General features: G+C 34.6%; 1 pseudogene; it reads right to left on the bottom strand.

Moving 5' to 3' along the window:
- Window positions 1-333: 333 nt before the first annotated feature.
- LOC144236313 (dynein axonemal assembly factor 11-like) overlaps window positions 334-26,165 on the bottom strand; it is a 79,422-nt pseudogene continuing 53,590 nt past the window's right edge.

Below are 26,165 nucleotides of genomic sequence, written 5' to 3'. Positions count from 1 at the left end.
AAATTTGAATGCTTTTAAATTTTTCAGTATTCTTCAGCAACACGGTTCTATATTCAGATTTAATTATTAGTGGAATATTAAGTACATCTGTATCACTGAAAAACTTATTAGTTACAAATGAATGTTTAATTCTCAAAGTCCAGTTTCTAAGACTCCTTGCATAAACATTTCAAATTATAGATACCTATGTATAGATAAGAAAAGAAATACTGCTGATATCCCCAAAGGTAGTTGAGAGACAAGTTCACATATATTTGTTCCCTGAGATTTTAAAAAGGGGCAATATTAGATTTGCTGTGTGCTTATGCTAAGGAAAGAAAGGGTACAACAACTTCAGCAAGCACCTGGAATCGGCTGGTAATGGACTGTGTAATTTCCCCTGCACAGTGCTACCAGCACAGTGCAAACGTGTCTAGCTACAATGTTCATTTCACTTAAGAGCAGTCCCAGAGTGGCACACTGAGGTATTCCTGACGCTAGAACTCCACCATCATGGATAGCGGTGCTCCTGCCTAGCCTAGATGTGATCACCAACATGAATTATATAACCTGATTGTGAAATTAGGTTTGTCTATAAACGTTTTGGAAATGAATAGGCTTAACAGCATTCCAGATACATTGCTTAGAGAATCATTTACTCAAGAGATAATCTGTTGAGTTCCTTCTGCATTTAATGTCAGGTGCTGATGTCTCAAGATGTAAAGATAAACAAGAAAAATATACCCTTTTGTTGTCATATTTAAACTGAATGAAATGGGTATGATTGGATGTTCCAGTAGAAGGGATTCTCTTTTGTAATCCTATCTGCATTGTTGTTTTGAGCAGAAAACACCAAACAAGAGACATCTTACCTGGCCCAGTCACCAACAGGATTGATAGTTCTTTCTTGATTCCACTGGTAGCAGTGCATGGCTGTTCTTAGTGGCGTGGCCATGGTTTTTCCTTTCCATGTCCCTAATAAGAGAGATAGAACAAAGTTCTCAGTAGAGTCACCTTTACACTTTCCTATAGAAGAGTGAGTTACTCTGAGTCTCCTTAAAAGCAGCCACTGCATTGGAGTTATTTGAAGGCAAAGATGGTATTTTCCCATAGGAAGATGATTAAGTAGCTGGTTCCATATTCCAGTAAAGAAAATGCCATCACAATGTTCATATTTTGAGAATTTTGGAAGAAATGCTGTCACCTGCAAGGATTCCTGGAAAAGGAAGGGTGTCCCCAGTTTTGAACCTGTCAAGAAGCCTAACCTACTTTTTCAGTTCAAAGGAGTCTTCCAAGAGAAGTGATAACAAACATGCTAACTAACAGGGAGATATTAAGCTGAGTGACAGCAGAAGTTTTTGTGAAGGCCTAGAATTTAGAGAAAGAGCAAGGCAACATCAGCCAACAAAATGTTGTTTTTTTGTGTCTTCATTCATAAAATGTGACAAAGGCAGCAGTGAGAGCTGAGTGGCTAGAATTATGGAGGACGTCCTGAATGTTGGTTAAGAATTAGGAAAATATCCTGAAAAGACAGCAATTGAAGCAAAAAAGTACGGCAAGCAAGAATGAATCCATTACCATGAGGATTTCAACTTGAAGCTCACTGGAGGAATATAAATGTACTTTCCTCTTATCAAAATTACTATAAGGATAATGAAGAACATTTAGTCAGAAGAATAAGGAAAAAGAACCCACCTATTGTGATGTCAACAATTTTAAATTTTCTATATTTCTTTTCCATGTTAGTTTGGCATAAAGCATTTGGTGGTCAGGTTTTTGTTTGGTCTTATTAGAGTTTATAGAGTAAACAGATCTTCCTGGATGTTTAGTCGATTCACAATCCTTATCTTAGTTGACTGACAAGAATCATGTGATGCAATTGCTCACAATCTCTGCCTTAGTATTCTGTTTTTCCTCACCACACAGGTCAGCAGCATTCAGGTTTGGTTTTCCTCCTTCCCCTGACCTACTTATTATCAGTCCCCTTTGCTGGGTCCCCCTTAACATCTCCCTAACATCTTAAATTACATTAACACAGAGCTTCCTGTTTGGTATCTTGTCCATCTTTGCTCACCTTACTGTCAACATAATTCATTATCGCATATTAAAATACCATCTATGTGCTGAAAACTTATGTATTGCAGCTCCTTCCTAAACTTCAAAGTCATGTGTCAAACTGCCTACTTGAGTTTTCCACTGAGATGTCAACCAGGCATTTCAAATTGAATGCATTTAAAATTAACTCCTGGGGAGCCTGGGTGGCTCAGTTGGTTAAGTGTCCGACTTTGGCTCAGGTCATGATCTTGCGGTTCGTAGATTCGAGGCCCACATCAAGTTCTGTGCTGGCAGCTCAGAGCCTGGAGCCTGTTTCAGATTCTGTGTCTCCCTCTCTCTCTGCCCCTCCCCTGCTCATGCTCTGTCTCTCTCTGTCTCAAAAATAAATAAAAACTATAAACAAATTTAAAAAAATAAATAAAATTTAACTCTTGATTTGCTTCCCTTCAAAACTCCCTTAACCTTCCCAAATCATCTGATGGCAATTCAACCTTATATTTGCTTCCGTCAACAACCCTGGGATTATATTTCTCTTATCTCTCACATCTAATGCCTGGGAAAGTAACGTGGGCTCTTTCTTCAAAATGCATTCTTTTTTTAAAAAAAAATGTCTATTTGTTTATTTTGAGAAAGATAGAGAGATAAAGAGAGGGCATGAGCAGGGACGGGGCAGAGAAAGAGAATCTCAAAAAAGGCTCTGTTCTGACAGCACAACCCCAACTCAGGCTTACAAACTGGGAGATAATAACCTGAGCCAAAATCAAGAGTTGGGCACTTAACTGACTAAGCCACCAGGTGCCCCCAAAATAAATTCTGATTTTGATTTTCTATCACTAGCTTCTTTTCAAGTTTCCTAGATTCCACTATTATCATCCATTTCCTCTCACACAGCATCCAGAGTAACTTTTAATATTTTTAATGTTTATTTATTTTTGAGGGAGAGAGAGAGAGAGAGAGAGATCTGAGGAGGGGCAGAGAGAAGGAGACACAGAATCTGAAGCAGTTTCCAGGCTCTGAGTTGTCAGCACAGAGCCTGATATTGGTTTGAACCCACAAACTGTGAGATCATGATCTGAGCTGAAATCAAGAGTCAGATGGTTAATCAGGTTCCACTTCATTTGTTTTGTTTCTTAAATTCCACTTATCATTGAACTCATATGTATTTGTGTTTCTCTGACTGATTTATTCCATTTAGCAGTTTACTCTCTAGCTCTAATCATGTCTTTGCAATGGCAAGATTTCATTCTTTTTAATGGCTGAATTATATTCCTGTGTGTGTGTGTGTGTGTGTATACACATACGACATCTTCTTTTTCTATTCATTAGTTGGTGGACACTTGTGTTTCTTCTACATTTTGGCTATTGTACAGAATGCTGTTATAAACATAGGAGTGCATGTATCCCTTTGAATTAGTGTTTCTGTACTCTTTGAATAAATACCCAGTAGTGTGACTGTTAGATCATAGGGTAGTTCTATTTTTAAGGAACATCCTATTGTTTTCCATAGTGGCTGTACCAGTTTGCATTCCCGTCAACAGTGAAAGAGTGTCCCTTCTTCTTCACATGATCGCCAGCACTTGTTTCTTGTGTTGATGATTTTAGCCCTTCTGACAGGTGTGAGGTGATATTACATTATAGTTTTGATTTTTATTTCCTTGATGGTAAGTAATGAAGAAATCTTTTCATGTGTCTGTTGGCCATACGGATGTCTTCTCTGGAGAAATGTCTATTCATGTCTTCTACCCATTTTTTAACTAGATTATTTGTTTTTTGGGTTTTGAGTTTTATGTTTTTTATGTATTTTTGATACAAGCCCCTTATCAGATATGTTATTTGCAAATCTTCTCCCACTCCATAAGTTTACTTTTAGTTTTGTTGATTGTTTTCTTCACTGGGCAGAAGCTTTTCATTTTGATGTAATCCCAATAGTTTATTTTTGCTTTTGTTTCTCTTGCCTCGGGAGACATATCTAGAAAAATCTAGCTGCAGCCAATGTCCAAGAGTTAACTGTCTGTGTTCTCCTCTAGGATTTTTATGACTTCAGGTTTCACATTTAGGTCTTTCATCCATTTTAATTTATGTTTGTGTATGGTGTAATAAAGTGATCCAATTTCTTTCTTTTCCATGCAGCTGTTCAGTTTTCCCAACAACACTTGCTGAAGAGACTGTCTTTTTACCATTGGGTATTCTTTCATGCTTTGTCAAAGTTTAATGAACCATACTTTTGTGGGTTTATTTCTTGATTTTCTATTCTGTTTTATTGATCTATGTGTCCATTTTTGTGCCAATACCATACTTTTTGATCACTACAACTTTGTAATATAACTTGAAGTCTGGAATTCTGCCACCTCCAGTGATCTCTGAAAAATGCTGTTGGCATTTTGATAGGGACTGCATTAAACATATAGATGGATTTGACTAGTATAGACATTTTAACAATATTTGTTCTTCCTATTCATGAGCATGGAATGTCTCTCCATTTGTTTGTGTCCTCTTCAACATCTTTTATCAGTGTTTTATAGTTCTCAGAGTACAAGTATTTTGTGTCTTTGGTGAAGTATCTTTTTATATTTAGTGCAGTGGGATTGTTTTCTTAATTTCTCTTTCTGCCATTTTATTATTGGTATCTAGAAATCTGTATGTTGACTTTGTATCCTATGACTTTATGGAATACATTTATCAGATCTACTAGCTTTTTGATGGAGTGCTTCCGGTTTTCTGTATATAGTATCATGTCATCTGGAAATAATGAAAGATATTTCTTTCATACAAATTTGGATGCCTTTTAAAATGTCTTGCTTTTCTCTTTCTTATTTTCTCTTTCTTATCTATCTTTCTTTTCTTTCTTTCTTTCTTTCTTTCTTTTTCTTCCTTCCTTCCTTCCTTCCTTCCTTCCTTCCTTCCTTCCTTCCTTCCTTCCTTTCTTGGGGGGAGGCTCTGACTGCTGTGGCTAGGACTTTCAGTACTATGTTGAATAAAAGTGGTGAGAATGGACATCCCTGTCTTATTACTGACTTTACGGGAAAAGCTCTTGGTGTTTCCCCATTGAAGATGAAGTTAGCAGTGGGCTTTTCATATATGACATTTATTATGTTGAGATATTTTCTCTCTCTAAACCTATTCTGTTAAGGGTTTTTATTGTGAATAGATGTTCCACTTTGCCAAATGCTTTTCATGTATCTATTGAAATGATCATATGTTTTTTCTTATCCTTTCTCTTATGGATATGAGTGATGTATCACATTCACTGACTTGTGAATATTGAACTACTCTTGGAACCAAAGAATAAATCCCACTTTATCATGGTGAATTTTTTAAATATATTGTTGAATTAGGTTTGCTAGTACTTTATTGAGGATTTTTGCATCTATATTCATCAGAGATATTGGCCAGTAGTTCTCTTCTTTAGTATTGCTGCCTTTATCCAGTTTTGCTGTCATGGTCTTATAGAATAAATATGGAAGTTTTCCTTCCTTTTTTGTTTTTCTCAGAATAGTTTAAGAAGAATAGGTATTAATTCTTCTTTAAATGGTAAAACTCATCTGTGAAGCCATTTGGTCCTAGACTTTTGTTTACTGGGAATGTTTTGATTACTGATTTGACTTCTTTGCTGGTTATCAGTCCATTCAAATTTTCTATTTCCTCCTTTTACAGTTTTGGTAGTTTATATGCTTTTAGGAATTTATATCCATTTCTTCTAGGTTGTCCAATTTGTTGGCATATTGTTTTTCATAATATTCTCTTAAAATATTTTGTGTTTCTGTTGTGTTGGTTGTTATCTCCTCTATCTCATTTATAATTTTATTTATTTGAGTCCTTTACTTGATAAGTGTGGATAGAATATCAATTTTATTGATTTTTTTTCAAAGAACCATCTCCTAGTTTTATTGATCTGTTGTATTGTGGGTTTGTTTGTTTGTTTATTTGTTTTTGGTTCCTATATCATTTATTTCTGCTCTAATTTTTTTTGGTTCCTTTCTTCTGCAGTTTCTAGTTTTTTTGTTTTTGCTGTTGTTGCTTCAGTTCTTTTTCTAGCTCTAAGATAAAGTTGATTATTTGAGATTTTTTTCTTGCTTTTTTGAGGTAGGTCTGTATTTCCATAAACTTCTCTCTTATAACTGCTTTGCTGCATCTCAAATGTTTTGGACCATTATCTTTTCTTTTTAATTTGTTTCTACATACTTTTTAATTTCTTCTTTGATTTATTTGTAGACTCATTCATTGTTTAGTAGCAGTATGTTATTTAATCTCCATGTATTTGTGGTATTTCTAGATTCTTTTCTTGTGGTTAACTTCTAGTTTCAGAGTGCTGACACACTCTTGATTCTATTTTTCCTATAGTGGTTTTCCCATACCAAAATATGATATAATTTATTGATTATGCTTATTATTTATTGGAAGTTTCTACTGTCCTAGTTCTAGTATGAAAATTATTTTTGCTCATTTTGCTTGGTTATATAAAGTTGAACCCAAGAACATTGTCTGGCATAGAGATGTTCAAAACTGTTTGTTGTACACATTAATGTAGAATTTAATGGCTTTCTGACTTAGTATCCAGAATCATAATGCATATCACACTTTGATATTTTCTTTTCTCAATGTCAAAGCATCCATTAATATACAAAACATTTTTCGTTTGTGTTTGTATCTGGAAAAAGAAGACTGGGTATATGGTGAGGACAGTGATAAAAGTAGGTAATGTGGTTTTTATACTGGTTTAGGCTGGGATAAAAGGGTGGTTTTGGCAATCACTACTCCATAAAAATAATTTCTTCCTTTTGAAAAAGATATAGTCTTTTTAAGATATTTATCCCTACTCAAGCCTTCTGTGTGGCAGCTCTTTCCCTTGTCATCACTTATCAAAACCATATCATTGACTTTTATATTTAATAGCTTGGAAATTAAATTAATTGTGTGAACAGAAATTTGATTTAGAGAAAAATTAGGAGTGCCATCCAGTTTCTATGTAATAAGAAACATCTTTACTTATATCATAGGTTGGTACCTGACCATGGGTCTTTGTTAGAGTTCCCAAAAATTTAATCTCTACCATACTTTTTCTCTCAAGTTGGAAATGAGATAATAAGTATGCTTTCAGACCCAGGGTGATATGAACTACCTTCAAATTATTTAGAATAGGCAAAAAGGAAAAATAAATTCAGAACTGTGATGCCATTTGTGTGCTCTTTTACTCAGCCTCCCTTTGCCTGTGGGCATGGTTCAGCAAAGTCACTTGGTACACTGTTATGTTCAGGTTCCTAGCTGATGGCTTGTGGGTTTCTGTTCTCACTTGATATGTGAGTAATAAGCCCCAGTTTACCAACTGATGAGTGACTTAATAGAAAAAGGGAGAACAAGTGTCAACTTAACAAAATCAAGAAGCTACCCACAGAGAAATGAAGCACTTTTCTTTTTAAGTCTAATTTGGGTTCTATATTTTTAAAAATTGAGGGAAAAGCTTATCCTACTGCTTTCAGCGCAAGAAATAAATGAATGCCAAGTGGCAACAATTCTTTTTAATTTTTTTCCCTTTCTTTACATTGAATGGGTGAAAATTACCCAATTTGTACATCTATTACAAGTTGCTTGAGTGATTCCCAGAGAAGTGAGCTATATTCCTCTATCCCTGCGCTGCTGCACAGTATTTCAAGGCAGTACAGATGGATCAAGTGAAGATCTTTGACAAGAATACTTGCACTGCTTAGAGTTTAAAGAGGTAGCTTTAAGCTGCTTAAAAGCATACATATGGTATGAACTTTGACTAATTAGAGTTATTTGGCCAAATGCCATGACATGGGGGAAAAATAATAACTTTTTGTCTAATCCATGACTATACAGAGGAGGAAACTGATTTACAGATAGTTCAATATATATAATGTGTATAAGAACTTTGCATAAATATGCAAATAGCATATTCTACCCCTTTTCTGTGATCAAAGGAGATAGTGTAGCACAGTAAAGGAGCACAAACTTTGGGATCAGAGTGAGAAAGAGTTATGTAACTATTCTCCAATTTATTCACTGTGAGGGATTAGGTAAATTACTGAAGACATCTCATCCTCATCAATAAAATTAAAGTATTAATTCCTATATCTTGTGATATGGCAGATAACTACAATAAAATTCACAACAATAATAATGATAATAATTAAATAATTACATGTTACAGGCACTCTCATAAGTGTTTTGCATGTATGAATATCCTAACAACCCTATGTCTATCATGTTATTATTATTCCCGTTTTATAGATATTAGTTAGTCATGAAATTAAATGACGTATGTAAAGAAATAGGTGTAGTTCCTAATATATATTGTATAAGAAGTTTAAATAACTATCCCATTATCACCATCATTATTCTCATTGTCATAATTATTATTCACATTTTATTAAGATTATTTTAATTATTATGTAATAGGCATTTTCTCTCCATTTACACACTCTTACACCATATTTGATTCTGAGCCCTGGAGCAGAAAATTGTGGGTTTGGAGAAGAATTCTTCATTTACATCAAAGTTTCCACTATAGCAAGTACAACACCTACTTATTATTAAATAAACATTGGTTTTAAGTTATTCATCTCCTTCTATAATTTTTAGTCTGTAGGGTTTACTCTAGGAAATAAGATGTGCCTGAAGATGTCTCCTGATACTTGATCCCTCACACACACACACACACACACACACACACACTCACACACACATTCCTTTCACTTCAAATTAGAATTGTTTCTTAGAGGATTGGTCATATTCATGATGCTGCACAATGGGATGGCTAATGAAGATCTGTTTCAGTTCTCTTGGGATACGCATGTTCTCAGTGAAAAGAGGGCTGTGCTGAATGCTATATTCTAGAAGCCTTTTTCTAGGTCTCCTCTTCTCTATAAACCATCTACAGTTGATCAATGATCAACATATTGTGGTGGAGAAGAGGAAAAGGAGTACATTATCTACCCATTCTTATTCATTAACTTGACAGACAATAAAACAAAGTATATGTCAACATCTTAACTTTCATTCCTACTCTTCCTATAAAGGAAATGTGTGCTTCAGACTTCATACTTCTCATTATCTAGGGCCATTAAAAGTAGAGTGATCAGGGCAAAAAAAGTGTTGACGAAATGCTATTTAACTTCCAAGTAACACATGTATTTAAGGTGTGAATAAAACTATACTTCACATTTGATTTTATTTTTTATATTCTTTTTAAAGTTTATTTATTTTAAGAAAGAAATGGGGAGGGGGAGGGAAAGTGAGGATGAGCAACAAGGAAGGGGCAGATAGGGAGTGGGAAGGAGAGAGAGAATCCTAAGCAGGCTGCACACTGAACTTGATCCCACGACCCAGGGATCATGACCTGAGCCAAAATCAAGTGTTAGATGCTCAACCGAATGAGCCAACCCAGGTGCCTCTTGCACTTGATTTTAAATCCACTGTTTTTAGAGTCATATTTCATTTATGCTTCATTTTCCTAAAATGATACATCTTGGCTTATAAGTTTCACAAGCTAACAGCTTTTGGAAACAGCATTTTAATTAAAATTTTGCCTCAATACACTTTGTAAGACAAGCAGAGGGAATGTCTGAGAAAAGTTTATCTGATTCTCTTTTAGAGTGCTGATTTTCTTGAGGCACGTGGGTGGCTCAGTTGGTTAAGTGTCAGACTTTGGCTCAGGTCATGCTCTCACAGCTTGTGAGTTCGAGCTCCACGTTGGGCTGACAGCTCAGAGCCTAGAGGCTGTTTCAGATACTGTGTCTCCTTCTCTCTCTGCTCCTCCCCTGCTCCTGATCTGTCTCCCTCTGTCTCTCAATAATAAATGTTAAAAAAATTAATAAACATTTTAAAAACTTTAAAAATAAAAACGGTGATCACTCAACATGTAGAATTTATAGTCCCTAAGTTTTACATAAATTAAATTGAATATACATTAAATTTGTTTGCTTTTAAATTTTTGACATGGATATGACATGACAGTTCATATCCTGGAGCCTGTTTTAGATTCTATGTCTCCCTTTCTCTCTGCCCCTCCCCTGCTCATGCTCTGTCTGTCTCTCAAAAATAAACATTAAAATTTTTTTAAAAGAATGCCAATATTCTTATATATATTTGGACAATGTGAAATTCTAGTAGAGACCAAGATGATTTGACCAAAATAACCCTAATTATTAGATTAAAAAATCAAGGAAAATATAAAGAAGCAGTTAGCAACATTTTGACAATTTATATGTAGAGTGGTGTAAGTCATGTTAATGACATTAAATGGCTTGTCTCTAAAAAAGAGAAGATATCAAAACTGAAAAGAGATCTAAAATATTAAATCTATCCACTATATATATGAGAGAACATTGGAAAGTCTTTCTGTGACTTGATGGGTGTCATCTTCTTAGTTCTGAACAAATGGTAAAGGAAGAGGGAAAGCAGGAGCAGGATGGAGAGGAATGAACCTAGGTTTTGGCTCTGGCATTTCACAATTCTGTTAGGTTGAATGCTAAAGCTCAGTTTATTCATCAATAAAATGGGAAAATAGCACATTTTATAAATATTTGTGAAGCTGAAAATAATATGTGTCATACATTTACTGGAGTCTCTGTGTAAAATAAGCAATAAACATATTAGTGCTGCTGTGGTTATCGGTTCTGTTATAATAATAATCATCATCATCATCCTGAACTGAATCTTCTTGTATATTTCTTTTGTTACCAAGCCAATGATGTTTTTTCTTTCCTGTTTAAGGATCTAGGATAGTATTATAGGTACTGCTTAATGGAGAAGGAATGGATAAAAAGTAAAAACATTTCAAGTAATGTTTACAACATTAAGGCCAATCACTCTCTCTCTCTCTCTCACACACACACACACACACACACACACACACACACACCTCACAAATTTGAGAGTCAAAATGGTAGAAAGCAAAGACCCTAATCACATGGGAAATATCTTCTGTTAATACATGTATTTAAATACACAATATGAAACTACAGAAGCATGTTGAGTAAGAAACTCCAAGCAAAAAATAGTATATCATTATATATATATATAAATAAATTTAATTTTTTCATATCATGTATTTCAAAACCTACTACACAGTTTTACATGTCAAGGAAATGATTGCCCTTGGTAATGCTATATTTAGAAGGAAGTCTGAATACTCAAAATATTCTTTTTCTTCATATGCATAGTGGTTCTGCGGGAAAATTCAAAGATTTTTTTATGATATGTGCATTTTTTTCATAAGGCTTCAGCAAAAATGTTACTTACAATTATGTGTGAGGAATTAATAAAAGTGAGGCCCAAGAAAGGTATCAACTGAGTGACCTCTTTGAAAGTTACTAAAATATTTACTAAAGCAGAAGAAATATAAAGCAGGAAAGGGAAGTGAAAAATTAGAAGATGGTGAAAAAGGAAACAGTTAAGTAAACATATTGAAAATGTACTGAAAACTATTTTCCAAGCAAAGACTTTACATCTTTATTACAACAGGACAAAACAGGGCCCAACATTAATTTAATGTTGGGATTATCTAATACCTGGTTCGATTTAGTCAAAGAAACAATTTATGCATTTAATGAAGTGGCAGATGCTAAAAGTATATTAAAGAGTTTTTGAAATAAAGAAGTGTGAGCTTAATTTCGAGAAAGAGTGATTGATCTGGCTGACTAGTTCTTTGGAAAATTTTGTAAGTCCCTGGCCCTTGCTGTGAGGGTGGGTCCCCACTTAATTATCATTTATATCACTTTATTGCCAGAAAGAGAGGGAATTCTGCCATAAACCTAGCAGGCTATAACTTACCAGTCTTTCAAGAATTTGTTGGTTTTTGTTGGGTCTCAGCTTAGCTCTTGAGTTCTTAGTGCATATGGCTCACATAGCCCTCAAGGACTTTACTGCAACCTGGTTGTGCTTGTATTGGTTTTAATATCTTGAACTATGAGGACAAAGCAAATTTGACTGATTAAAGCCCATTGTCTTTCTTGAGCCACAAGCAAATATTCAAGAGCTGTTTGATTTTGTGTGTTTTCTCTCATCAGTACTTAGATTTCTATTTCCTTCAAGATGTTTGTAATAAAATTTGCCAGCTACTTAATAGTAACTAGGATACCTCATACAGCTTTCTCTGTTCATTTATTTTAATCTTGGTATTAGAATTCTAAAGGTCTTTGGAAACTTAAATTACTATTTTTTGAAGCCTGGTAGGTCTTTATGCTTTATGAAGAAAAACTTCAGCTGTCATTTTCTTAGCTAGACTTCTTATATTATTATCAATGAAGTCAATTGTTCTGTATACATAAGACTAACATTGTACTTTTTTAAAAAAAATTATATAACATTGGCATTTATTGATAATTACATTTTACAAGTTTTATTGTATTTAATATAATTCTTTTAAATAATTAAATAATTCTTAGACCTCTGTTAAAGAGGTAAAAATATAATACTGTTTGTGTTTATATTTATATTAATAATTTGCTGTTAATAAGTCTGAGGATGGCATTGATAATGAGGTGAGTGAACTTCCGAAGTTAAGAAAACATATACCTAACATACCCACAATAGAAGAAAAATAAAAATAGAAAGCTCTTGCAGAGATCAAAACTCATAATTATTTCCCCTACAGACAGTTTTTGATAGCATGCTGCTAGATGGGTTAAAGAAAGAACTTAGGTGAAAGAATTCTGAAACACCATCTAAAGCAGACTTCAGCCAAATATCTCAGGCTGTGAATTCATCAACTTGGAGCCAACTAAGCAAGACTGAAATAACTAAAAAGAACCCTGAAAAAACTGACTTTTGGCAAAGGTGACTTTGCATATTTTTTCCTATCTGTAATTGAAGTATCAACAGCCACATGAAATTTAAATTTAAAGAAATTTTATTAAAAAATGAATAAAATAAAATAAAATAAAATTCTACATTTAATTACTGAAGGGTTTTTACAAATAACACATGGTTTACTGCCTTCAAAATAAGCAATAGTAAATGATTAAATATTAGAAATTTCCTACAATATCTTTTTCAACTTTTGATTTCAAAATATATTCATTTGTGAGATATCCTATACATTTTTATTATATAAAATAGTTAGCTTTTGATGTTTTCAGAAATTTGAAAATTCAAATTTGACTAGGAGCAATCTGTTGGGTCTCAGAATCCTTCAAGAAAGATATTAAATGTCAAAAGCTGTATCTCTTATTTCTGACTTGTGGTAATGTTTTAATGATTTCAATATTTTGTAACACCAGATTTCAAATACAAAGTCTTTAAAATCTGTGTTTCCATAATTCACTTTTTAAAGAAATGCCATTCTTATTTCCCATTTTTTTGATTCCTTATTTCCCATTTTTTCCATGATTACAAAATACAGTTAGATATCCAATGTCCAGAATATGATGAAAAGAAACAAAGTAGAAGGTAAAATAAAGGAAAACTTAGATTTTCCCTTTCTACTATATATGAAGTGCAATTGCTTGCACTTTTTTTCGCTTAATTCTCACAATAGCTCATAATGAATTAATTTATTTTCATTTTTTTATGTGTTAACACTAGCACTCAAAGCAGGGGAAGAGTAGTAAAGTGACTTGTTAATTTTCACAAAACTGTGAATTTGATAGCAAATTCTTGTACATTTCACAGCACCATAATCTCTACTTTTTGAAATAATTTTATTAAATGTTTATTTGGTGTAAAACAAACAAAATCTAATAAAATCACCTCTGCTACATTTTTGAGAAATATCCTTATGCTTTCCCTTTGGTAATAAAACAAAGAGGATTGATTTTCTGCTTAATTGTATGGTGGTTTGTGTAAAGAAAGAGTATTAGAGAAAATCCGACAAATATTTAATTCATTTTAAAATACATTGATGTTAACGGAGATGAAACCACATAACCTTTTACATTTGATATTAAGAATGGAAGAGTAGTTGATGTCCACACTTAGTGTCTTGAAGGCTGATAATATGAGGAATAAAGATCCAACTAGGTTGCAGTAGATTTTTAGGTAACAGAGAGAACTGAATGCTATTTAAATAATAAGAAAAAGAATAAGAAGAAGGGGTAGAGAGGAGGAAGTGGAGGAGAAGGAGAATAACAGTAAATGCTATTAGAAGATGGTGCAGAGGGGCGCCTGGGTGGCTTAGTCGGTTAAGCGTCCGACTTTCGCTTAGGTCATGATCTCACTGTTCGTGGGTTCGATCTCGCATCGGGCTCTGTGCTGACTGCCAGCTCGGAGCCTGGAGCCTGTTTCAGTCTGTGACTCCCTCTCTCTCTGACCCTCCCCTGTTCACGCTGTCTCTCTCTCTCCTAGAAATAAATAAAACATTAAAAAAAAAAAAAAGAAGATGGTGCAGAAATTTTTGGCAGTAACTGTAATAACAGAATGTCTGGGTTTTATTTATCTACAGCATGCCATTCAAAGGACTAACTGAAGATTCCTTTAGTATCCAAGCATAATAGTAGGATATTAGAATCATACAGGATCACTAAATCAATAAAATATTTATAGATTAAATAGGGAACTTAAGAAATAACACATGCCTAAGGAACACACAATGGATTATAACCTGAAGGTTCAATAACAAAGCTGATGTCCTCATAGTAAGATGAAAATCTTTTTGACATACAACAATTCAAAAACCAATAGAAGAGAGACAAGCAATGAGGAATGGGGTTTTCAGAGATAATTTTGAGAAATACTGACGGGCAAGGAGAAATGAGTAGAAGAGGCCATGCCAAGCAATTGTTTCCTTATCTTGAATTGTATATCACTGACCCCCCCAAATGTGATTTTTCCATTGTCTGTGTTGTCAGTCTAGAACCTGAGGTTAACTTTCAGATAACCATTATGAAAATAGTATCATGAATCATAGGTACTTCTTACTAAAATATATCAGATAATTAGCATCTAAAACAAAAATTACATAACATTGTCTTTTTAAGTCTAGTATAATTATCTACACATCAGTGCAGAAAAGAGGTATCAAAGTATGCCTGAGTAAAGAAATGGAAAGGCAAGATAATCAAAGAAAAAGAAAATTTTGGAGGAGTAGACTGAGGAAATGTAGAGCAATTATACTTCAGTATCAGGTTTTCCAAGTTATAAAAATAAACAAGCCAAACATTCAATGAGAGAATGCTACATGAATGTATTAGTTGAAACTGGAATTCAGTTTTAAAGGGTAACTTCTGGCAGAGTAGAGAGAGAGTGCAAGGTTGGCTTTAGGAATAGGAGTGTGATGTAGTGGGATGTTTGGAGAGGTTTTCTTCCATAATTTCTTATTTTCAAATATATGGGAGTAGATAAATGGCATTTACATTGAAAATATGTCAAAATGGCATCTAGTCCTAGGATAAGAAAATAGTAATTTCTCCTCTGGTGAAGAAACCAAAATTGACAAGAAATGACATTTCACAGATACCAAGTACAGCCTAGTTACAGGCTGGGCATATTAAGTGAACAAAAATGAGACTTTTATAGGAAAGATGTAGTGTATTAGACACAGACAATTTCATTCAAATGATGTAAATCCTTTGCCTATGCTTAAAACAGCATCAGATTAAACAAAAAATATCTACTTCAAATCTTAAATATTTCACACATTACATCCCCAGAAAACCCTCATTACAAAGAGATCATACTGAAGGGAGGAAAGGTCCCAACCTTTGCCACTATTAGAGTGTGCTCCTTTAAAATGTAAAAGAATAATGGCATTATTGCAGCATGGAATGGATACAAATGTAGTAAAATCTCTCTCTTTGTTCATACATAATGTGTGTGTGTGTGGTGTGTGTGTGTGTGTGTGTGTGTGTGTGTGTGTGTGTTTCTACAAAATAATGTAAAGAGTGTTGCGGATATTTTCATATTCCATTCTAGGATTGTCTTAATACTTTTCTTAAAGTAAATGATTACATGCAATTACATATGTTGTTTTTTTTTTCAAATTCCTTGATTTCATCTACTTTTTAAAAAAATACACAGTCAGAAAGTACTACAGATTGGAATCCATACAAACTGCTGTAAGTCCCTTTCTACTCATTGCTCTTGGATCTTTCTTGTCATTCAGGTCACATGGTATGAGATATAATGATTTGAGATGTTTGTTGATTTATTAGTTTGCAAAGCAGTGCTATATTATCTATATGACTATTTTGCATTAAAAAATCAAAATATTTCGTGTTGCCCTTAGGGTCTGGCCCAAGCCATTGGCTGAATACCAGTGGGGGTCAGAGGCAAAAGAAAGCATCCCATATGAGACTTAAAATACACAGTAAGAAAAGGAAACATCTAGTTCATTTTTTGAGCATGAATCTAAAAAGACAATTTTATTGCAGTGATAATAATCAATAGTAAAACAGCACTCATTAAACTATGTCATTTCTCAAGGGATAGAAAAAGAAAGGTTGATAATGGTGAAATGTGGAAATGTTTATCTATCCCTTTTTTTGATTATCCCTTGAATATTATATCGGTGATAATAACAGTGACCTCTCTGCAGGAATAATTGAAACAATGAAAAGAGAAAAAAATTTACTAATTTCTTGCCATGGCATCTGAGATGGCCTGTCCCACATAGTGCATCTATCATTCATAACAAAAATCTTTTTACAGAGTTCTCTTATCAATTCATTATAGCATATTCAGCAAAATGTTAGCACAACCAATGTTCAGAAATGCATAAGACTTGGGCACATAAGACTCCTTCCTAAGAACAAGAACACACTGAACTCTTCAGGGTGGTGATTTGAACTTCAATCCTAGTATAGATTACCAAGGATACAGTTCAGAAAACATTAAATAGGATATCAGAGATACCAGGTTCATAATGATTCATAAGCATTCTGAAGAATGCATCTTGTAAAATTAATCTTATTTCTTTCATTGAGAGATAAAAGAAATTGCCTAGAGAGTACATTATGGCTTCAAAGAATTGTGAAGTTCAATTCAGATATTATTAGGAATAAACCAAACAAAGTATGGGGGGTTGTGTCCAAGAACTAGTATAAAATTATAAACTGATTTACAAATATTAGTATCACATTTACTATTAAAATAACCCTTAATATGCACAAAATGCATTTTTATATGTATTGGAGTTTAGAGGGGGTAAAATTCTTTTCTAAATCCACATACCTAACAATTAACAAAAAAAATGTATCCCTCTAGAAGAAAAACAAACAAAGAAGCCTTCTACTGACATCATTCTGAAGAAGAATTTCTAGATGCAATTTCCAAGTTTTTCCTAGCTTCTCTCCAACTCAACCTAACTTAGCAGGCTACAGAAGACATACAGATGAAGCTCTATGAGACATGATGCATATTTGATAGTATAAAATGCATAAAGAACTAAAAATTTTTAGGAATTTAGGTTTACAATAAGATTAATTTTAATAGGTATATATGTGAAAATGTGTAGTTTCAAACTCTTAAAAATAATTTATTCCAGGTATGTACACTAGGTCAATATTTGAAGAATCAGTTAATGTAATCCAGCACATCATCAGGCTAAATAGAAAAATCATATGATAACATTAATTGATGTAGAAAACTCATCTGACAAAATACAACTACAATTCATAATAAACTAGAAAAGGGAGGAAATTTTTCAACTACATAGAAGCATCTATGAGACCAACAGCTAACATAATAGACAATGGTGAGAGACTAGGCCTTTTTTCTCTCTAAACTCTAAGCCATCTTCTCTCATCACTCTTAATTCAATATTGTCTAGGGAAGCCCAATTTAGTTTAATCATACAAGCAAAGAAAACACATATAGACAAGAATATAAAAATAATAAAATAACAGACGTCTTTCTTCACAGGTGACATGATTGTCTATGTAAACATTTACTTGATTGTCCAGAAATACAATTTACTATAACAACAAATATGATGTTCTTGAATATTAATATAACAAAAGATGCATAAGATCTGTATATAAATCATCAAAGAAGGTCTAAATAAATGGAAAGATAGTTTTTGTTCATAGGTTGGAAGACTCAATATTGTTAAAATGCCAGTGCTTCCCAACTTGAAATATGGATTCAATACAATTCAAATCAAAATAGTCACAAGGTGTTTTATTGATATTGATAAGCTGATTCCAAATTTTATACAGAAAGGCAAAGAGGCTAAAATTGAGACAGAACAGTGAAGAAGATTAGTGTTGAAGGACTCACACTATTAATTTTCAGACTAATTATAAAGCTACAGTAATCAAGACAGTGATGTACTCGCAAAAGAAGCATAGATCAATGGAACGGAACAGAGCTCAGATATGGACTTGCACAAATATAATCAGCTGATATTGACACAGGCATAAAGGCCATTCAACAGAGAAAGAACAGAGCCTTCTAAACAAATGGTTCTAGAACAATTTGATGCTGGTATGCAAAAAGAACCAAAGAACCTACACATGGATCTTTCATCTTTCACAAAATATTAGTCAAAATAGATCATAGATCTAAATATAAAACGCAAAATGGTGAAAAAAATATTTTCACAAAGGAATGTTTATAGCTTTACGTCATAATCTGTAAAAAGTCATACTCTGGAAGAGTGACATGTTCCCTATCTTCTTACAAAGTGAGCACTACATCTGAAAGCCTTTAGTATGATTCAGAACTGTATAATCCTGAACTTACACCTCGATGCTTGTAAGAGCTGGGCCCCTACTATAGAAGGTGGTTTCACTCTCCCCCCAGCAATCATCTCTGGCTGGCTGTGGTGCCCTCACATAGCGGCAGATAGGGGGCTCCACAGAATTTCACCTCAACTGGCTGCCCTTACAGATTGGTCTCTCATTCCCTACAAAAGGGAACTCAAGGATTAAACACTTGAATTTCATGTAATTTCACATTTCACAAAATATCATTCTTTGGTTTTATTTTTCAACCATTCAGACAAGTAAAAACAATATTCTAAACTCAAAGGCTGTACAAAAACTGGAATCGGGTTAGATTTGGCAGATAAGCCATAGTTTGTCAACCCATTTGCTGGCAATTGTCCATCTGTTTCCAGGCTCCTGGTCAGGGATTGGAAAAGGCACCCAGAGTAGAGAGAATGAGCATTTTCTGTAAGGACACAAGTCTAAACCAAACTGACTCCATGACAGGCTTTAAGTTTCCCCTCTAAACTGGAAGGCCTAAGTTCCAGCTTCCCCGGAACTATCAGGCAGTTACACATTACCCAAGGCAGGAGAAACCACCCTTGCAACACCTAATCAGGAAAGGCCAGCGACCACCCTCCACATTACTGAGGGAGAGGCCTATAGATAGAAACTATAGGTAGGACCCTGTTATCTAATGTTAAAGTTAACCCCTTAGTCGCAGAACAAGACCCTAGGCTCCTTTGTGATTGGTTGAATTTAAAGGTACTCTAAATGTTGTAACTGGATCCCGCCAAAAGTAACGAATATTCTAGACAATGTGTATGGTTAAACCCGCTGTCAATGATGTTGAATAATTATGATTGGATCACTGTTCCCCTGCCACAACTTCTGTAACTCCCCCGTCACAAACCCCATAAAAACCCTACTCTGCCTTTGCTCGGGGCTCTCAGCACGGATCCACTGCGTTGGTGAGGTCTGGGAGCCCGAGCTCGAGCCCGTAATAAAGCCCTTTGCCTTTGCATGCGTGACTCGGTCTCCCCGGTGGTCTCTGGTCGTTGAGGTTACTGCGATCTGGGTATAACATTTCCTATAATTGATCTTAAGAAGGTAGGAGAAACTTTTGGGAAGAAAGGCCATGTACAGATGAGAAAAGGGAGAAGGATGGGTGAAAATCACCAAGGCTAGGAGGACAGTAGTGGTCTGTGAGTTCTGTAAACACGGGGCCTAGAGCCTATGCTCATAATTGGTAAGTAGCAGATGCATCGGCTTAGAGGCCTGTACAGTGAGTCTACAACAATATGCCATGGGCAATCAGGGCCAGAGAGACCTGCCCAAATATTCATTTTGTATAAATACCACATAGAAAATATTAAGCATAAGATGTTATTTTTAATGTATATACCTATACACTTTAATGTATGTATATGTATATATGTGTGTATATATTATATGGGATGGGGGAAGGGGACCAGAAGGACCTTGTGCTATTTAAAATCTGAATAGCGTTTCTGTCTAGCCTGTTAAGAGCAGCAGGACTACCATATGTAAAGACAGTTGTCCAGGGGCGGGGGCGGGGGGCACAATACTGTCCCTATTGTAACATTGAAGGTTTGTTGAAATCAAAACACCCAGGCTATATGTGAACGGAAAAAATGGGAGTAAGAGAAAAGGAAATAAGATGTCCATGTTGTATTTATTCAAATATGAATTGAACACTTACTTTATGCCTAGGTTTGGCTTTCATAGCATTACTTGAAAATTGCCTAATTACCTCTTGAAAGGAAAGGAAATGCCTTGTTTATAGATTCTGCTGGAACTTTCTTTGCAAGGCAACACCTATCAATGTTTTCATCTAGCTAAGAAATTCAGATCTGACTTTAACTAAATTCAAAGCTTTTTCTGAAATGTCTTTAGCATTTTCCCTTAGTATCTGAAATATCTTAAAGGCTGTTTATTATAATTCTTGAAAGCCAATTAAAAGCTCTCCTGTTGGCTCCCATAGAGACCTCCTATGTACCTCAAAAAAGTTTCTGGTTGAGAAATACTTTAATGAGAAAAAAGCAGTGGGTTTCTAACTATTAAAAGTGACATTCACTGGGCAGGATGGAAGGGTCATTGCTTGCAGGAGTAAAGGAGAGGATCTGTTTCATCTCTCATAATTTAATATTTAGTTCATGTCATAGAATTGTGTTGAGCAGATTGGGAAGAAAATAAAAACCATTAGAGTTTTCTATAAAGCTAAAAACTAAGAGCTTCAATCATAGGCACTATACCCTGGAATTACATTGGTCATTCTAATCCATATTATAATATTCCAAAATGTTTTCATGGAAATACTGTGTAATATACTTTCCTGAGGACCCAAATTGCATGCATATTATCATATTTATTGCAGTGAAGTCCTAGTCAAAGAAGGTTTGTTTTTTTAAACCAAATTCCCATACTTTTTTTTTTTTAATACCAACCTGTGACACATTCTATTAAGGAAATGTATAGAGATGCACATGATAAAGGAGACTCTATAGCAACAGAGTAGGAAGTGCTGGCACAGAGGTGGGGCAGGGCGTTGAAACAAATGAGATTTAAGAGAGAGATGATGCTAGACTAGTCTGACAATTGTCATTACCTTTGTCTTTATGCAAAGGACAAATGGAAGTTATTACATAGTTTTAAAGGGGGGTAAGACTAATCAAAGTTGAAATTTAAGAAGATTGCTCTGGCTGAAGTGCAGAAAATGCTTTAGTATCTATGGAGGTGACAGAGGAACTAATTAAGAATGAAATTTTGGCCATGGCTGGAAGAACTGAGTGAAGAAATTGAGAAGAGAAGACCTAGGAATGAGTATTGAAAATCTAAATATTTAAAGGCTAAAGAGAAATAATTAAGAAGTGTCCATCATTATGGTAGAAAAATCAGGGGAGGATGGTTTCAGTGAATCCAATGGAAGAGTATTTGTACGTTGTGAGATTTTAGGTTAAAGTAAGATTTAGGGATATATTCATCTTATTGCACTCATGGCCTTGCTCACAACTTATCCCCTACTTGCAGCTCTTCCTGAAATCCATTCCATACTGCTGTCTTTGATTTAGCCTTCTCTTATCCTGCATTTTCAGAACCACAGAATATATCACTGAATCAGTTCACAAACAATTGCCAGATGCTATATGCCAAACATGAAGTCAAGCAAAACAACAGTTTCAGACCTGAGAGCAATATATCTCCCAACCCCAAGGTACCTACAGAGAACTGGGGATTCAGACACATATTTAAATATTTATCTATGTATCTATTTATCTATTTGACTAGTTTTAAAGCAGTTTTGGGCTCCCTAAAATTGAGAAGGTACTGAAATTTCTCGTATATCCCCTGTCCCCACATGTACACAGTCTCCCCCATTGTCAATATCTTCCATCAGAGTGAAACATTTGTTATAGCTGATAAACCTATATGAACTCAAAACTTAACACCCAAAGTCCATAGTTTGCATTAGGTTTCACTCTTGGTTTTGTACATTCTATGGGTTTGGACAGATGTGTCTATAACTATAGTATCATACAAAGTAGTTTCATTGCTCTAAAAATTCCTCTGCCCTACCTATTCATTTCTGCCTTCACCCTAAAGATTAGTAACCATAAGTCAGTTTATTGCCTTCTTGATTTTGCGCTTTCCACAATGTCACATAATTGGAATCAAACAGATTGGCTTCTTTTACTTAGTAATATTCATTTAAGTTTTCTCTATGTCTTTTTGTTGTTTGATAACTCATTTTTTTTCAGGGCTGAATAATGTTCCAATGGATGTGCCATAGTTAATTTGTCCATTCTTACTGAAGGACATCTTGGTTGCTTCCAATTCTGAGTGATTATGAATAAAACTGTTGTATTGATTAATCAGGTTTCTCCAAGTAAATAGAACAACTGGAGAGATGATAGATAGATAGATAGATAGATAGATAGATAGATAGATAGATAGATGATAGATAGATCTATTGAGCTAAGGAATATTATGAGAAATTGGTTCACCTGACTGTGTAAGCTAAGAAATTCCACAATCTGATGCCTGCAAATTGGAGACTCAGGAAAGGTAGTGAAGTAATTCAGTCCAAGTCTGAAGGCCTGGGAATCAAGTGATCTAATTATGTAAATTCCAGTCAAGGGCAGAAGATGAGATGAAATATACTAGTGCAGCATAGAGGAAGCAGGAAAAAAGGGGCAAAATCCTCTTTCCTCTGCCTTTTGTTCTATTCAGGCCCTCAGTGGATTGGATGATGCCTAACATACCTGGAAGGGCAATTTCCTCTACTGAGTCCACTAGGTCCAATGCTAATCTCATCCTGAAAAACATCCAGAAATAAGGTTTATTTAATCTGTTCCCTACTGAATGTCCATAGTAATTCAGTGAGTTATCTCCACACTTAGTTCTATAAATTCAAACTCAAACCTTTATAGTATAAGGAATCAAAATTTGTCATCTTGGTAATTGTACTTTGCCTAACCCTACATACAGTCTTGCCCTATGTATGTGCATATTCGTGTTTAACTAAAGACTTAGAGAATTTTCTGGTTGGATTTCAGGAACTCCTTTTCTGCACAATTCTGGTATTTTGTTGTTGTTGTCACTCCCATAAATTTTTTTAATGTTTATTTATTTTTGAGAGAGAGAGAGAGAGATACAGAGACAGAGTGTAGGTGGGGGAGGGCCAGAGAGAGGGAGACACAGAATCCAAAGCAGGATCCAGATTCTGAGGTGTCAGCACACAGCCTGATGTGGGGCTCGAACCCACGAACAATGAGATCATGACCTGAAGTAGGCCCCTTAGTCAACTGAGCCACCCAGGCGTCCCTGTCCCATAAATTTAAAAGTACCAATTTTTCTTCTCAGATCAGGGTTACCAATATTAGCGACTTGAGTATCCTTGTCCTCCAAGCTATTGTCTAGAACGGGCTACCTGGTAGAATGTCACAGCAATCAGTGTAGGATGATGACCTAACTTGTCTCCTTTTTCTCTGAGATAATAGTCTTGTATGTCCTGTTGTCCAACACCTGAAAACATTTATTTAATATGTTTTATCCAAACTTATAGTTAGTTAATGTGGGATAGCTAGTCCAAGAACAGATACTACTTTTATGTTTCCTGTTAGGATATGATCATACACCCTTAAGGAAATTTAGACATTTCATATTGAAGGAAACATCTTTCTCATCTCTTTATTCTCAGAAACTCTTTTCACATATCTCATTATAAATTATATAACACAACCCAAAACTCAATGTTGATCATCTGTTCATAATCTTACCTGACCATTACTTTATCTGCGAAAAGGCAGTTATTATGGTTGATTCTCAAGAACAATTCTATTTTCAAATTCTAATATCTAAGCCCCTATCTCTTGACACCATATTTGGTATTTAAGATAGAACAGAAAATGAGAGGGGTGCCTGGGTGGTTAAGTGTCCGACTTCAGTTCAAGTCATGATCTCATGGCTTATGAGTTCAAGCTCTGTGTCGGGCTCTGTTCTGACAGCTTAAGGCCTGCTTTGAATTCAGTCTCCCTTGCTCTCTGCCCTTGTCCCGGTTGCACTGTCTCTCTCTCTTTCTTTCTCTCTCTCTTTCTCTCAAATATAAATAAACATTAAAAAATAAAAGAAAATGAGAGAATATGCTAGTATCCACTTGTTCTAAGTTTGTTGAAATCTAATGCCAGCACTGTCCATCAGCACTTACCTCCCTTTCATTTCCCAATATATCTGGACACACAGAGAATAGTACGGTGGTTGAGATCAAGAGTTTTCAAGTCAGATAAAGACTAGAATCAACATCATATATTCTGCCAATTGTGTGACATTGAGAAATTACTTAATCTTTCTAAATATAGGTATCTCTCTATAATGTTTATAATTAATCCTAATCCTTAAACTGTGAAAATATAATTCAAATATATATATACACATACATATATACAATTGTTCATTTTCTCTCATGTAACAAAGCCTCAATAAGTGATATCAATTATGATCATTTATAGCTATGAATTTAACAAAATTTTATCTCTATTGAAATACTTGAAAAGAGGCTCCAATTCTTTATTAATGACATTTCACATTGTTTGGGAAAATGCCAGGAACACTATTTTTCATATTATTTAATAGGAGGGAATAAACAAAATGATTTAGAAGATCAGCCTTTTCCAGACATGGCTATGTCTTCTAGTATACACATATGCAAAAAAAAAAAAAATGATTTTTTTTCCCATTGCTAACAACTCAATACTGCAGAAGTTGTTCAATAAGGAAGGCTTGTTAGGGAGATAAATAAGTGGAGGTATTTGGATAAAGGCCAAATTGGTTCACTTGATACTTCTGTATGAGTTGTCAAGTCATAAAAATGTCAGTAGAAAAACTAGAAACCTCTTTAGAATCAATAACTAGCACCTCCAGTACTTGACTTCAGTCATGACCTTGACTATGGAACACAGCTTCCATTGCAAAGGCTCTGAAACTGGAGATTTTCAGGCAGTTTGCTTTTTGTATTCCAAATGTCCTTTTCTAATCAGTTATTGACTGTCATTTCCACTATTTGGTGGGAGAGCAAACATGCATCAGGCAGAATGTGTATTCCTAGAACACTAATGAGTATATTGTAAGGGGATTAGTAGCAAGAGAACATTTGTTTCTATGAACCTTCAGACCCTTTCAATTAAGTGTTTTAAAAGGAGATGCTGAAATCCGCAATGTTAAGTTTTGTTTAGCCCCATCTCTCAGTAATAATCCAATAAACATGGCAAAATCGCAGGACACTGATAACAACACCTGCTGGCCAGCTTAGGCTGTCTGTGCTAATAAGAGTTATTTTCAAACCTGCGTGCTGACATCCTGCCAATTTTCAAACTGTACTTCACTTCAAACACATTGTTAAATTAGTGGAAGTAGAATACTGAAGTACAACTAAAGATGACAGGTTGCCAGGGCCCATCACTGTGAATTTGACAATGTTCTTTGAGGGGGCTCTTCCTGTTCCCAAATTAAAACCATGAGAAACTTCATCTTCAAGGATAAGAGTTGTAGAAGACCATTTAGCTTTATGAATATGCTTTATTTCTTCAACTGCAATAAAATGTTGAGAACTACATATGGGATTATATCCCTGGGAGCGTATAATTTACATTCATTCTTGCAGATCAATCTGGAACTGAGTTTCTATTTTTCCAATGAGATTAAAATTTGCTTCCAATCTCCTCTGTAAATAAAATTTGCACAAGTCAAATAAAATTAGATATACTTGAGATAGTCACTATCATTTGATGCACTCTAAAGAGATGTTAAATTGAATATACTTTTCTGCTCCAGATGAAAGCTATAATTAATTAAGAGAGTATACAGCCATATGAATTAGCTATGAAAATAACATATTATTGTTTATAAAAAATACTAAAGTTGAAAAGTACCTTTAATTTTAAGCAATTCTCTCACTAAACATAACTTATAGACTCTGGGAAATCTATCTGTTATTAAAATAATCAAGGTAAA

This window comes from Crocuta crocuta, unplaced genomic scaffold (assembly GCF_008692635.1).
Source record: "Crocuta crocuta isolate KB4526 unplaced genomic scaffold, BGI_CrCroc_1.0 scaffold66, whole genome shotgun sequence".
Classification (NCBI taxonomy): Eukaryota; Metazoa; Chordata; class Mammalia; order Carnivora; family Hyaenidae; genus Crocuta; species Crocuta crocuta.
The sequence above is the reverse complement of the archived record's forward strand: the minus strand, read 5'-3'. Positions and strand labels throughout refer to the sequence as shown.